Below are 16,293 nucleotides of genomic sequence, written 5' to 3'. Positions count from 1 at the left end.
AGAAATAAAAATTGGGAACTATTTTCTCACTAGAGGTCACCTACACGTAGTGGGTTGGGAGGGAGGAAAATACCAACTTTGAAAATGAAGGCCACACTAAGTTTTCCAGTTTCAAGAATAATATTGTTCAAAAGTTTGGCATAGGTAGTAGTGACTAATTGATGTAAAATGTTTGAGAAGAAAATAGATTTTTGCAAAACTCGAATTTCCCCCGAAATAGGTACCCTAAGCAATTTTTGAATTTTCAACCGCTCAGTGGAACCTTTTTAAAATGACCTTGGATTTTGAGGGCTATAGCTTTCAGCTAAATGAATCACCTAAACTCACGTGCGCCATTTCAGCCACTGATACTGAATACGAGCTACTAGAACAATCCTGCGTATCAGTATAGAAAACATGGGCTAAAGTTAATTTATTTTGTTAATGATATCTATACACGGTTTCATACCTGTACCTACTCGTACATTTGACTTGTCTTCGTGTTTCCATTTCAGTATACACTTGATGGTAGTATACTCGTATTACTCTTGCATCTTGTCAGCTAAGATGATATATCATTGTCAGCTAGTCGTGCCTACATCTAGCACGACACGTTCTCTTTATTCGTTTCTTTTTAGCCGGCATTATCACGTTAGAGCTGCTGCTTCTAGTTTTTGTGTGTGTGAATTGTACTTATGTACCTACTTAGGTACCTAGCATTTTATTGATTGAGGAAGACGAACCTCAAATGAACAGAGGTTCGTAGCTACTTACTTCAGTGAGGCTTGAATGACCCCTAAAATCGAATTTTCGGACCCATTTCAGAGTTCAGCAACTACTATTTGAGCTTGAAAGCTGCAGTTTTTTTTTTCAATTCAACGTAGGAAATATTTTGAAAAATGTTTTTTTCCTTTATGAATCACATTTTAACCATAAATCCAATTTATGGGCCCATTTTTAGTCCCATAGAAACAATGATATATCGCACCTCGGGAGTAATAAGGTCACATCTAAAAAAAATTGATTTTGATGTTTTTGCATTTTTGGAGTTTGTATGACCCCCCTCAACCAAAAATTACACTTTGAGTTGGGTACATTATCTAGATCTTGTAAAAAACGCAAATGGCCTAACTCAAAATCTCAACAACATTGCAAGTTGTTTGGAGTTATAAGGGTACATCTCAAAAAACTCCACCTTTTTTGAGCAAATTTCGTACATACAAAGTGTTAACAAATAGTTTTGATTGTTTCGAATGTTTGTCAGTTAGAAATAGTCACAAGGAGTGCATTTTTTATTGGTTTGTACCAAATGGAAAATTTTTTTTAAATTGATCACTTTTCAGAAAAATGAATTTGCACATATCATGAAATTTTAGTTTTTTGAGAAAAACTCAAAAACTAAGCACTCTAGAAAAAAACTAATGACATTATGTCGATTGGAAATTTAATTCTCTACAACTTTGTTATCATAGAATTTTTTTTGGACGCTTCCTTTCGCCTCCACATCAATTTTAATGAAAGGTTATAACTCAAAATGTTTTCCAAACATTGAAATATTTCCTCTTTAAGATTTTATTTTTCAAAGTGTTCTTATGCTAAATGAAGGTAGGATACCAGATCTTTAAAATGAGGTGCTATTCATTCCTCAGAATTACGAGTAATTATAAGTTGATAAAAATAATGAATCAAGTTTTTAAAAAAAAGAAAATCACTCTCCTGTAAAATTTCACTTTTTTGAGATGTGACCTTATTATACTCCCGAGGTGCGATATGTACCCCGAAAACCAAACTTTTGGGTTTCGTGCTATAAAAAGTGAATTTTGTTTTCATTTATAAGGTGGATCACGAAAAAAAAGTTCAGGGATTTTGAATAAATTCAGTGAAGATACCAATTTTGAGTTGAAAGTCATGCAAAAAAATTCAATTGGGGAGGAAGAGTTATGGGTTATGGTTTCTCAACGAGAGGCTATTTTTTTCAAGAAAGTGATTTTTTTGAAAATCAAATTTGTACCAAAAATTATAGTCTATTTGGCAGATTTCATGTTTTTGGGCTAAATTCTCATAAAAAGTTATAAAATCGGATTAAAAATTATTTTCAAATAGTTAAACGGATTTGTCTGTGGCTAAGATGATTTCTAGGCGCCGAAATTTTTCAAAATTTTCATTTCTTGGGGGGTGGGGCATAAGGGGAGTATTGATAATTTTACCAAATATCACTGAATATGACCTTGTGACGTATCAAAATATACGTTTTCTTGACCGTATTATCCTCCAATGTGAAAAATATTACCATAATTGAATTCTAGGGCACAAAAAACATGTTTTGAACTTTTGATGTATCACAAAGCCTATTTGGTGAATTTATGAATACTCCCCTCACGCTCCAACCCCCCCCCCCATTAAAATTTTGAAAAATTTCGGCCCCTAGAAATCATCTTAGCCATAGAGCATTTCGTTAAACTGCTTGAAAATAATTTTTAACCCAATTTTATAACTTTTTATGAGAATTCAGCCCAAAAACATGAAATTTGATAAATTTGCTCCCCCTTTGACCCAGTCTGGTGAGGCTTTTGGCGGCACTTATGGGTCGGAAGACCTATATATTTGGATTCAGTGCGAAAAATGCTATAAATAGGCAGTAATAGCTCTTGGACTATTAGAAAAAAATCAGAATTTTACCAAATTGATCTAGAAGGCTTTATTTTGTGGCATCATTTTCGACCCGCCAAATCGATTGAAAATGGTTTCAATCCGTTTTGAGCAGTTCTGGAGACTCTATGAAGATTTTTGAAACATGAACTTTCCACAAAATTTCTTCAAATGAAGTTAAAAATCCAAATTTCAAGTTTCAAAAATCTGCCAGAGGCTCTAGGAATTTTCACAAAGTCACTGGAGGCTCCAAAATCAAAAATGACTTGAACCCAGCTGCAGTCGGCTGGATAGCGTGTTGGAATCGGAGTGTAGAGTGAATTTTGGATTTCAAGCTCTGTTTTTATGAAAATTTGCGAAATTGACTTTGTGGATTTTTTTCTGTGTGTTTGTGTGTGTGGGGGGGGGGGAGTCAAGTGGAGAGTATTCTGAAAATTTGGTTGAAAATGTAGTGAAAAAAGTGGTGAAAAAATTCTGCAACTTTTAGTAACTTTCAATTATCGGGCGGGGGGGGGGGGGGTCAATTTGGCAAATTTTATGACACTGTCTGCAGTTTTGACAAATCGTCATTCAATTTTGAGAATTTCCGATTAATTCTTGGTATTTTTCAGTAATGTAAACAGTCTGTGCAATATTTTACCCAAAATGAGACATTTTCTCAAATTTTTGTCGTTTTCTGATGGTCCATCAATTTTTGATATTTTTGAGCAGGGGTAACGGCCCTATAATTTTACCCCCCTAAGGACATATCTTGAAATTTCTTTCGACCTAATGGAGCTAAAGAAAAACTGAAAAGCGCATTGAAATCAGCGAACATTCGTTGACAAGATTCAGTGTTTGCAAAAAGTTTAATTTCATTAGGTTCGCCAAAAAAAAAGTATTTTTTGCAAAAAAACGAGTTTGCTATTTTTTTTACCCTCCAATTTTTTTTGTGTTTTCAATTGTAACAACATAATTCAACGTTTCCTAACTAATTATAACCACGCAAAAAGTGTCCTTTCCGTTATCATCAGTGTATTCATTGCTTGAAAGCATAATTGAAAATAAAACTGAGAATTCATAAAGATTATTTGAGCAAATTTTCAACAAAAAATTCAATACACGTATTTTTGGGCTTTAAAATTCCTGGACCACCAGATGAACGCCTTGTTTTTCACAAGAAACTATTTTTTGGGAATTTTTTGCGGATATAGGTGGTGAAAAATTGCTGTGAAAGTTCCTGCTCTAATTTTCTGTTTTCATGTTAATGCTATACTCAAGGTCTTCAATTTGATAGGTACCCATTTTTGTTTTGTTTGCTTTCATAGAAAACCTACATTAGGGGGGTATCATTCATTTATTCAATGTTTTTGGTTGATTGTTTACATTGATGTAATCAACTGTAGCAAGTGTTTTTTGGACAATATTATTTACAAAAGTTCAGAGCAGTACATTCAAATACTTCCCTAAAAATGAATAAGATTTAAATTGAGGGGGTAAAAAAATTAGAGAACAAAAATTAATATGGATTTTCTATTTTTTTACCCGGTAAAAAAAATAGAAAACTGGGCTTGAATCGTTCCCTATTCTTTTACCTCCTCTAAAAATTTTTAGAAAACAAATTTGATGAAAAATAACTAGCTCATCTAATAGACCAGAGTGTGTAGAATTCAGCGATGTACTCACAAACTCATTTTGGTGGAAATTACCGCATCCAATCCTTAAAATCAAAACACACTTTCTTAAAATTTTGTTGAGAAAATCGACCAAAACTCACATCACATTTTTCAAAGTCTCCTGAACCATGAACATTGAATGGAAAATGCAGCTTTTCAAGGGCACTGTGTTCCAAAAGAAGCACAAAACATGTTAATACGGTTTTCGAATTGATTCATGACTTTGGTGGCTTATTTTTCAGAAAATTCTTGGGGGGTAAAAAAACTAAAGAGGGTAAAAAAAAAACTGGGCCGTTACCCCTGGGTGATTTTCACAATAAATTTTATAATTTTTACGATATTTTATTTGTAAATATTCATTTCTGAATCTCGACCATTATTATTTCGTCTACCTATGTATCATTTATGTTGATTGTTGATTGATAAATAATATTTCATCCTTAATTTTTCTTTGTTTCAGGTGAGTACAAATTTCCTTCCAAAAATGATAGAATACAAACTCGTGTATGAGAATAAGTGAGTAATTTTATAATCCGTATTAGAAAAGTTATGTAAGTCACTTCTACTCATGTGACCTTTTATTTTCAATGGCAAATCAAAAAAGTCCATCAGGTTTGAATCGAGGTGATCTGATTTTCCGAATACGAATTTGGAAACAGAAGATCAATTTTTTGAGTTCTCAAACGATTTTGATTTTTGATGAATTTTTAAAAAATCAAATTTGAGTCAAAAATGAAAAAAAGTAAAATTTTTACCAAGTAGACCAAATAAGCTGAAATCTGGTGTGTGCCCTGTTTTCGACCCTACAAATCGATTGAAATCGGTTTCGACCATTTTGAGTAGGTATGTATTTTTGAAAATTGAAAATTTCCACAACACTTTACCCAATTGAGTTCTTGAAATTAAATCTACTTATTGTTAGTAAGTATCCCATTTTTGATATGCGGATTAGATTGGAGGAGGTTTCAGGCTGTTCTGGAGCCTTCGGGTATATTTTGAAAATTTCATATTTCCTAAAAAGTGGTCTAAAAACCATTCAAATCAACTTAAGCGTAATTTTTTTCAATGTACAAGGTATCTAACAATTTTATGTCAATTTAAATTTTTTTGAAAATTTTTCTGTGAAAATGAAAATTTTGATTTTATTGATTTTTTGTGTGTGTTGGGGGGAGGGGGGTCGAGTGGAAAGATTTCTAAAAATTTGGTTGATGGCATGTGGTGAAAAAAAGTAGGTAGTGAAAATGAAGTGAATTCTATTTGTATTTATGCACCATAAGCTGCTAAATTGAAAGAAAATAATACACTTTATAATAATAATTTGAATGTACAAAAGGTCACATCGTGTATTATAACTCATTGATATAATACAAGTTCGAAGGTTGCCATTTGATTATACCTACATAGTATAGGAGTTCGCGCGCGCGTCGTTAAAATTATCGTCGACTCGGTCTTCATCGTCATTACATAATACGATACACACGGTTGAGAACACTGTGTCGAGAACATTATTTCTTTATCGAGTAAAACTCGAAGCAATTTCAATCACAGATACATAGGAACTATCCCCCTACACTAGACTCACCATTAACCCAACTACGTCTTATTAATACTGTGGAAATTCTTGGAAAATGGAAATTACAGAAGCTCACGATTACCTCGAGCTGAAAAAACCGCATATTCCGACGTGAAATAAGACTATAAAAACTCGATATAGGTAGGTACATATTTGAGCTGTGCGCATACCTACCTATTCTATATAGTTTCAAGATGTACCTACTTCATGACGATGCGACGCCGCATTGTCATCGTATTGTTTCACTTGGACCGACTCGAAGAGTGCTAACTCATTGTGTCTCATTAACAAGATTGACCATTAATAATTTCACTTGTGTGTGAATTATGGCGAAAGAATGGGCGAGGAGGTGAAGGCGGAAGTAAATGAGAATTCATATAGATACACAATAAGTTACGGTAATACTCGGTGCCGATGCCGCGCGCCGTAACGCTGTAAGAAAAGCAACCAATTCTACTTGCTTTAAAAAGACACACGGCCTATTGTTCCGTAACAATACGTAAATGATTGATGATAGCGATCCCTGCCTTTACCCCTTTTTTTTCTCAGCCATTCCTTACCTTCATTCTCCTGTTCGGTCGTCAATAAAGCTCTGTGTGCTGCTACTGCGCCAGCAGTCCCTGTACAGGGTACTCCTTTAAGTGTCGATAATTAATGAACGAATTTTTCCTATAATTAGCCGTTTCTGATTCGACACTATTAACATGGATGACGAACGGGGTGAAAATCATCGAGAGTGAAATTCTTCCTTGTTTCATTGGTTTTTTATGTTTTTGGAAATTCGGGTGTTTTAGCATTTATTTAGTTGTGCTTTTCCTTCGTAAAACTGTGACAACCTTTTGAGACCGGAGAAGAATCTGAAGGATGAAAATTGAAAAATTTCATTATACTTAATATGGGAAAGAGTATAACTTCGTTGAACAGATTTTGATACGTCAAACATTTTTGGAACCAAAATCCAAAATTTTGAAAAAAAAAATGAAAAATGACTTTCTGCACAAGACGTGGGAGTGACATGATTATCAAATCAACAAATTTTTTGGTGAAAATTGTAGAGATTGACGGTGGAGTCGAAATTATTCAAACTTTGAAATTTTCTTTATCGCATCAAAAAAGAAACCCCTGAAAAAAAGAGAAAAAAAACAGAAGATTGAATTAAAAATGAGAAAAACTGCAACGCTTATATGGTATTTAAAGCGAAACCTCGTAGACCATATCGTTTCTCTAACAAACAAAATGTGTGTTTGCGGCAGGGAAAGGTACCCATACTTACTGCAATTCGAATATGTAGAGAAACAAGAACCAGAAAAGAGAGAAAAAAAATACGAGAACGTAATTTAATTTGGAAAATGCTATTTTCGCGAGTACCCCTACCTGGTCTATCGCGCTGTGTGTTTCTTTTAGCCCCTTTATACATAACCATTTAATTATACGCTTTCGTATAATTATCGCTATTTTGAAAATAGTCTCGGTGTAGTTTCCTCCGCAATTTGGAAAATTGAAATTTACCTCGAAAACCTGAGCTCGGTTTGTTCCAGAGGTATTATTTGCTCTCTTTTTTTTTTTTTTGGTGTGCGCTTTGTTTGATTGTTTCTTTTTTTTCTAAATCAGATTTTCAGAAAGAGAGATAAACGAGTGGGTACATAAGAAATTTGTGCGCTTTCTTTTATATTGGGTTTTATCATCGTGGTGTGAAGGGAAAAGATTTCACGGTGTGATTTTTCAGCAAGTTGGGGGACTTGAACTCTTCCCTTCCTTGAAGAATGTGCAATGCTGGAAGAGTGGAGAGAAGTTTTCTTTCGAGCTGTGTGTTGAAGTTTGCTGTAATAGCTGAAATATGTATTATTTTTCAAATGGGAAATTCGTGCAACAAAATCCAAACTCGTGTTATGATTACCCGTCAGCTTCGTCGCACCATCCCTGGCGGAAAAACATCGCCATCGCGTATGCATTCTTTTTCGATGTTAAAACCATTCATTCGACAAAGCAATCAGGGAAATTAGTACTAGGTACAGCTATGCCACGATGGCGACGCTTTGTATCATTGTTATTCGACTGTATCGTAATGATAATAATAAATTACCAAAGGATGGTTCCCATGCAAATGTGCTTTGTCGGTATCATACCTAGATACTTGGCAAAGGAACAAAAAAACATCTTTAATTTATAAAAATTGAGAAAACAGTTTTTAAAATACTTATTGGAACTTTTGAGTAGTTCCATCAAGAATAGTTCTATTTCCTGTGTTCGAAGTTTCACTTTTTATCAACCTCTCAAGTTTTTGGACATTATTAGAGAATAATTTTATAATTTTAAATTTTCCTATAAATAGTCAGGGAGCCCGCATAAGGATCACTTGCATCCCCCTGCAGATCCTCCGGGACAACTTTTTTCTTGAAGGGAGGGTCTTAAGGAACATTTCTAGCCCTTTTCCTAAAAAAAAGTGCCCCTACTTACAAAATGGCGGCCATTTTGATTGACAGGTCAGCCGAAATCGCAGATTTTGCGTTCCAACATAGGACTAGCATGAAATTTTTTAAACCGTACAAAAGTAGATCGAAAGAGCAGGCAAAAATTCATCACCTGTCAAAATTTCAAGTGCTAAAGTGCCTTTTTTGATTTTTGACGAATTTTTGAAAATCAAATTTAGCCCAAAAATGAGGGAAAAATCAAAATTTTACCAAATTAACCTAGAAAGCTGAAATTTGGGATAAACCCTATTTTCGACCTGCCAAATCGATTGGAAACCGTTTCAAACCGTTTTGAGCAGTTCTGGAGCCTCCAGCAGATTTTCGAAACCCGAAATTTCCACAAAATTTCATCAAATGGAGTTGGAAAGCCGAAATTAATTCTGAAAACTGATTTCAGTACGCTGTGAAATAGGCTGTAGGTAAATTTCAAGTCGTTTTAGAGCCTCCAACAATTTTTTTAAAAATTACTAAAGCCTCCAGTAAATTTTTAAAATTTGAAATTTCCCCAAAATTTCATCAAAATGAAGATGGAAAGCTGAAATGAACTATACACTCCAATTTTAACACCCTCTGAAGACGACTTCAGGTGGGTTCAAGTAATTTTGGAGCCTCCAGTGAGTTTTTGAAAGGTTTCATGGCGTTTTTAGGAGAATAGAAATTTCCAAGAAGTAGCTGGAAGCTTCAAAACCACTTGAAACCACCATGCAATCGACTTCATATTATTGTATTGGAATTAGTTTTCAGAGTAAATTTAGGCTTGCTCACCCCATTTGATGATATTTTGGGAAAATTTCAAGTTTCAAAAATCTACTGGAAGCTCCAGTAATTTTCAAAAAGTCGCTGGAGGCTTCAAAACTACTTGAAATTAGTTTGCAAAATCAATTTCGGCTTTCCATCTCCATTTTTATGAAATCTTGTGGGAATTTCGAATTTCAAAAATCTACTGGAGGCCCCAGTAATTTTCAAAAAATCGCTGGAGGGTCCAAAACGACTTGAAATTTACCTTCAGTCGACTTCACAGCATATTGAAATCAGTTTGCAGAATTAATTTCGGCTTCCCAATTCCATTTGATGAAATTTTGTGGAAATTTCGGGCTTCGAAAATCTGCTGGAGGCTCCAGAACTGCTCAAAACGGTTTGAAACAGTTTCCATTCGATTTGGCAGGTCGAAAATAGGGTTTATCCCAAATTTCAGCTTTCTAGGTTAATTTGGTAAAATTTTGATTTTTTTTCTCACATTTTGGCCAAAATTTGATTTTTGAAAATTCACCGAAAATCGAAAAAAGAACTTTAGCACTTGAAATTTTGACAGATGATGAATTTTTGCGTGCTCTTTTCGATCTACCTTTGTACGGTTTAAAAAATTTCATGCTAGTCCTATGTTGGAACGCAAGATCTGCGATTTCGACTGACCTGTCAATCGAAATGGCCGCCATTTTGTAAGTAGGGCCACTTTTTTTTTTGAGGACAAGGGCTAAAAATATTCCTTAGGACTCCCCCTTTAAGAAAAAACTTGTCCTAGAGGATCGGCAGGGGGTGCAAGTGATCCTTATGCGGGCCCCCCGACTAATATTATCTATCTAGTCTAACAAGGGAACCTCACAAACGTGTAGTAACCGATATGACTCGATTTTTTCTAAGTAAGAGGGCCCCGAGGGTGGTTTACCACAAAATTTTAGCTGATCGATCGCAGAATTACGGGATGTCTTAACGTCTCAAAATTTTGATTTTTTGGACAATTCCGTTAGAAAAATGAAAGAATGTGCCAAAAAATAGTCAAATCTATTTTAGTCAAAAGATAGTAGATGTCCTGGAGTTTGGACCCGATTTCGAGTCTGCTCGTTCAAAAAAGTATTTTTTGGGCAGAAAATTTTCGAAATTTTTTTTCCAAAAATGGTCGAAAAATGTAATTTAGTAGCTACAACTGAGGGAATCATCTATTCTAGTCAAAAAATAAATTTCCTGAAGTGTGGGGTCGATTTCGAGTCTGCGCGTTCGAAAAAGTATTTTTTGGGCCCCAAATTTTTTGGAAAATTTCCCAAAAATAGTCGATAAATGCAATTGGGAAGCTACAACTTTGGGAATCGTCTTCTCTAGTCACAAGTAGAGTCTTGGGGATTTGAGTGCGATTTCGAGTCGGCGTGTTCGAAAAAGTAAGTTTTTTTTTTGCGTCCAAAAGTTTCGGAAAATTTCTCAAAAATTGGTCGAAAAATGCAATTAGGTAGCTGAAACTTTGGGAATCTTCTATTCTAGTCAAAAGATGAATTTCCTGAAGTTTGGGAGCAATTTCGAGTCTGCGCATTTGAAAACATATTTTTTGGGCCCAAAATTTTCGAATAATTTTTTCCAAAAATGGTCGAAAAGTACAAATAAGTCAGCCACATCATTGAGAATCGTCTACTCTGGTCAAAAGATGAGTTCTTTGAAGTTTGGGCGCCAAGTTGTAGCTGCCTAATCGCATTTTCCGACCTTTTTGGTGATTTTTTTCGAAAATTTTGGACCTATAAAATACCATTTCGAGTGCGAAGTCTCAAAATCGCGTCCAAACTTTAGAGAATTCATCTTTCGACTTGAAAACACGATTCCCAAAGTTGTAGCTGCCAAGTCCAGTTTTTCGACCTTTTTTTGGGAAATTTTTTGACCCCAGAAAAGATTTTATGGACCCCTATGACCGTTTTTTTTTACATTTGATGAGACTTATGCCGTGTGAATCGATTCAAAAAAGAATTTTCCTATATCGATTTCCCAAAAAATTCAGAGGTTTTCAAAGTTGAGAAAAATGAATATTCAAATTCCTAAAAATTCGTTGAAAATTTTCCATTTCTGATCAAAAAACTTCTGAATAACCCTTACTTTGGTGAAAAAATCTCCCTTACCCCCTTCCTCGCCAATAATCGTCCAAAATTGGCACTAATACGATCAAAAATAATTATAAGGCTGGAGGAGTGGAGGCAGAGCAAAAAAACCACAATTTTTTCGAAAATTACCTCACATTGAAGGCATACATGTCCTTTCCTGTGGCATTTCCGGAGCAAAATTTCAACTTGAAATGAAGGTCTCCAATTCTCCACCGAATTTGCTTGAAATATTCCGACATGACATTTTTTTTACAATTTTTAGGAATTTTAGACCTGAAATTTTGAATTTATTTTAGTCCTTTCCTTAAAGTTTACAATATGAAAAAAATCTTCTGACCAAAAAAATTGTTTCCTTGATCGTTTCAAAAAAGTAAATTAGGTAACTTAACATTAATTTGGAAGCATTTTGGGCAAATTAATTTTTCAAATCAGGCCCCCTCCCTGCTGCTCTCCATTCAACACCATTCAAAAAATTGTTTTCGTTTTACGTTGCAGGAATTTTGTATTTAAGACCATCGACCCACGAATTAACACTCATTTCAATCTGTCCAGTTTATCTACCATCGAGGCAAATTCGACCATTTTTCATACTTTACCCGCGACGCTGAATTTTTTCAATTTTTCCCTCTTTTTATTCTCGTTATTATTCCAAACGTAATGAAATTTTCGTAATTGTAAAAAAATATTCGGAATATTTGCAAAGTACGATTACGGGCGTCGCTCGCTAGCGTAACGTGCACCGGCGGACGCATTACGTTGATTAAAATTAAACGAACGCGATGTGATTGCACCTCCTAAATGGAAATTCTTTTGGAAATTGCATCTGGCAATCTAAATTTACGCGCCAAAACGTTAGTTATTTTATGGCGGTATGTTATATGTACTTATGTACTTACTCGTATCTATAGCTGCATATCTGTCTTCGTGCAATGCCAGCTCTCTCTCTCTCTATTTTTTTTACAATTTTTTCTTTAAAGGGTACCTGCTACTCATTTGAGTATTTCTAAAGGTTTCTAGAAACGAATAAGATGACAAAGTAATGAGAGGAGAGAAGCATGGTACCGTTTGGCGGTAAAATAGAAGAAGATTGTCAGCTCAAGTGTGTGCAGTTTGAGCATCTCCGGTTTGGACTGCATCGCTCTCGACAATAAATCTTATTATTTCGAATGTTTACCCACAAAGTTTGTACTTCCTAGAGTCTCTGAGATGATTCCTGCACCATTCCATGGGGTGAACATGATTCGATGATTCGTCAAACACCGAACCATGCCTTCTACATTTTTAGAAATAGGTACGAGTAAACCAGCCTCACTTTGCTTTAATTGTGTGTTTATGTTTGAAATCCGCATCAGCTGCGACAGCTACGAAGTGTGGGCATTCTCGTTCAACGCTGAGTTTCAGGTCATTGTCTTAGAAAACACGTATAATGAGTTCGGTTGCTTCTCTAAATTATGCTCGATGCTCGCTCGGCCGAAAGTATCCATCATCTATCTCTCTCGTTGTTGTGTTCTCTCGTCTCCAAGTACTTGGAACATTAATCATATTATTTCAAACTGTTCCTCTTCGCCTCATCTTCTTCCTTCGTGTCGCGCGAGCTTCATCTCTTGTGTGAAAATCATCTTGCTCTGTCTCTGTCTCTCTCGACTGTTCCCATGATGAGAGCTTTTAGCTTTATGGCTTTCTATCTCTTTCTGTCAGTTTCGCCTTGCTGTGACTTTTCTTCTCGAGCGAGGTGGTTGCGTTTGTTTCGTTATTCGATGAGGAGATATAACAGCTAGGTAGCTTATTCTAGTCTGTAATGGGAATATACCTATTTTGGTCGATGTGAGTTTTTGTGTTGTAAGGTGTGTAGTATTTCACGATCAGATTTCAACATGTAAGGGCTTTGTTGAGGCGATTTTTATTTTGAAAATTTACTTTTTTGCCCTTACCTCTCCTGAAGTGGTCTGATTTTGTGAGACAATAATTCCCATTTTTTTAAAAAATTTTCCTATTACTTTGTGAAACTGGTGTCGAGAGACCTCCCCCCCCCCCTAACTGGTTAAAAAATCGATGAAATGAAGAAAAAATCATTTTCCCAAAAATGCTTCATTTTTATGTCAAAATTATTCTGATGTGAGCAGGGATTGTACTCGGTTACTTTCTAAGTATTAAGTTACCAAAGTTTAGTAACTTTTGTTTACTTTTTAAAAATGTTTGTTACTAAAAGTTACTTTTTCCTGTTTTTTTCACCAATTTCCTTTTTTTCCCCAAAATTTATTCTTAACCAAAATCCTTGAAGAAAAAAATGCTCTTATTGCTTTTTCAGCGTTTTGAATTTTATTTTTCCAAATTTGGTGGTTTTTCTATTGAAATTTTTCTCATTTTCTCTTAATTTTAAAAAGTGTTCTCATTATTTTTGAATGTCTTATTAGTTTTTAACGGATTTTTCCTCCTGTTTTGATCGATTTTTACATCTTGAATATTGTAGTGATTTTTTTCCAAAATAATTTTTCCATAATTTTGTTTTGAATTTTTATGTTTTTTTTCGTCTGAATTTCATCACCTCGAGTTCCTTGTGATTTTTTCATTAAAATTTTCCCTTAAGCTTGTATGTTTTTATTGCTCAAATCCCCGATTTGGTGATTTTTTTGTGATTTTTTTTTTTAGTTTTTCAATGATTTTTCTGGAATTCCCTTTTTTTTTTCTTTTCTAATTTTGGCGAAGTTTCTCCAGTTTTGATATACCTACTTTTCAACTTTGAATTTTCACGATTTTAGTTTTACTCTAAATTCTGGTAATTTTTTTGCCTGAAATTTTGACTGAATTTTTTGAAATTTCGACAGTTTTTTTTCGAGTCTCGTGCTTTAAAAAAACACTAGTCATTTTATGGGTTACGCTTTTTTGGAATTGTGATTTTTCTTCTTCCAAAAGTTACGATTTCTTTTACATTTTGATAATTTTTTTCAAGGAGGGGGGGGGGTGCTTCAAAGTTCAAGATTCGATGAGTTTGTTTTTTTCATTTTCACCCTTTAAGGTGAATTTTTTTTGAGTCTTGATCTCCTTTCCCCTTCCCTCCCTGTTATGGGGAAGATCTTCGGGATTTCCTCTCTCTTTGAACAATTTTTTTTCAAGTTGATATCATTTTTTTCTCTCGAATCGTCTTGAGTTTTGCTTGAAATTTGTCGATGATTTTTCTTCAAAATTTTGTCGATTTTTTTTTTGAACTCGTACTTTTAATTCTCGCGAAGTCTTTGTCCTGAATTTCGAGAGTTTTCCATTTTCATCCCTTCCACAATTTTGTTTTGCATTTTATCGATTCGTTTTTCCGACTAAATTTTTGTTCTTCATTTCGACGAAATCTTTTTCCTTGAATTTTCGCGATTTTTATGAAATTCTTCTGATTTTAGCGCCAAATTTTAGTAATTTTTCTGCTTGAATTTTTGTGGAATTGTCCTTTTTACAGCCTTTTTTTGAGTTTTTGAGAGTTTTTTTTTGATTTTAAGACTCGATGTTTTTATTTTGAATATTTTTGGGGCTTTCTTGATTTTTTTTCATGTTTTACTCTTTTAAATTCTCGTAGATTCTATTTCCCAATTTTTCGACAATTTTCCCCAAATTTTCGTGTTTTCACTTGTTCCTAAATTTTTGTGTTTCCGCAATTTTATCATGAGTTTTTTAAAAAATTTTACATGTTTTTTCTCAAATTTTAGTACTTTTATGTTGAATTTCGCTCTTGAGTTTTATCCTTTTATTTTTAGGGACTTATGAAATTCAGTCCTGAAATCAGAAAAAATCAAAATTTCATCAAATTGATCATCTAACCTGAAATTATTTCGTCTCGAATTGCACTGTAAGTATTTTTATAGTTCACTAACTTCCTCCCTTTCCTCCTTTCTGTTCATAGAAAAGGGGGGAAAATACCCGATACTCGTTTCGTTTCCAAGATTTTTTTTCGTTGATGTTTTCGGCTATTTTTGAACGATTTTAGTGATTCGATGTGTATCACTATCCCCCTCTCATCCTCGTTGCCTTCGATTCAATATTTTATTAAAACGTCATCTTCCTACAAAATAAATGGTCGTATGTACTTGTGTTGAAAGGTTGAGTAGGTAAATTTAGAAATTTTGTTCTGAAATTTCGTGACTCGATTATGAGTTTGGTTGAATCTACAAGTACGATTACGAATGCATTTCATATTTAGACCTGCCAGGTTTCTATTTTAATAATCTGCACGTCTTATCTGAACCTTTTATCCAAATTATTCTAGTTTTGAAATGTTCTCTCCGACCGTTCGACGATTCTATTGATCCTACATTAGTCGAAGCGATAAAATAACCGAGCCGTTGGTTTGATTTTTTCAAGTTTTGCTTCACTTTGTTTAAATCAAGTCTCGAGTTGACTTTTACGTGTGATACGAGCAAGTTACGTTTTGCGATTTTCGTTACGATGCAGATGTTCGCCTGCAAGTCGAGTAATTTCGAGTGATCGGTTTCATTTTTTCGAGTTTTACGTTCGTTTGATTCGCGACTAATTAATTCGAGTGAATAACTGTGCGCTTTTGTTTCTCGTTTTTTTTTTAAACATTCTTTTTTATGCAGGTAATGTGAATTCAATTCGAAGAACGAAGAAGAGGTCAGAAAATGTGGCGTTTTCCATACATCGATCGTTATCTGGAATTTCTCGAGGCCATATTTTGCAGGCTGTCAGGGTAAGAAATTCGTTATTCTAATTCTATGTTTGAGCTTATATTTTTTTTTTGCGAGTTTGTTCGCAGCTACGCACATTGTGATAAAAAAATTTCATATTCGTAAAATTGTGAATTCTCTTATGTCTTTTCAAGACTGTGTTACAACATGCGTTTGAAAACTCGATCAGACAATGCTCTTCGAAATGGTATAAAATTGATTTTGTCGACGATCGTTCAAAGTATACCTATTGCAAGTCAAGTTACGAATATTTTGTTACCCATCAATCCCATCATAAAACGTGTGGTAAATTGAATGTGTTTGAAATTTTTTGATTAATTCTTCGAATTGTTTTTTTTTAAAGGTGTGTTAACCTTTGTATGAATTTTCGACAATCAAAGATCGAACCCTATTGACGAGGAATACGACAGTTTAAAGTAC

At 34.3% G+C, this 16,293-nt stretch overlaps 1 long non-coding RNA gene across 1 annotated transcript in view; it reads left to right on the top strand.

Annotated features, from left to right (window-relative positions):
* LOC135840890 (uncharacterized) overlaps positions 1-16,066 on the top strand; it is a 41,878-nt gene extending 25,812 nt beyond the window's left edge. Inside the window, exon 2 of the long non-coding RNA XR_010557796.1 lies at positions 15,766-16,066. This is a non-coding gene — a long non-coding RNA (uncharacterized LOC135840890). The remainder of the gene's footprint in view (positions 1-15,765) is intronic.
* The last annotated feature ends 227 nt before the right edge of the window (positions 16,067-16,293 follow it).

The sequence above is a fragment of the Planococcus citri genome, chromosome 3 (genome assembly GCF_950023065.1).
Source record: "Planococcus citri chromosome 3, ihPlaCitr1.1, whole genome shotgun sequence".
Lineage (NCBI taxonomy): Eukaryota > Metazoa > Arthropoda > Insecta > Hemiptera > Pseudococcidae > Planococcus > Planococcus citri.
This window is presented reverse-complemented; position numbering and strand designations above follow the sequence as displayed.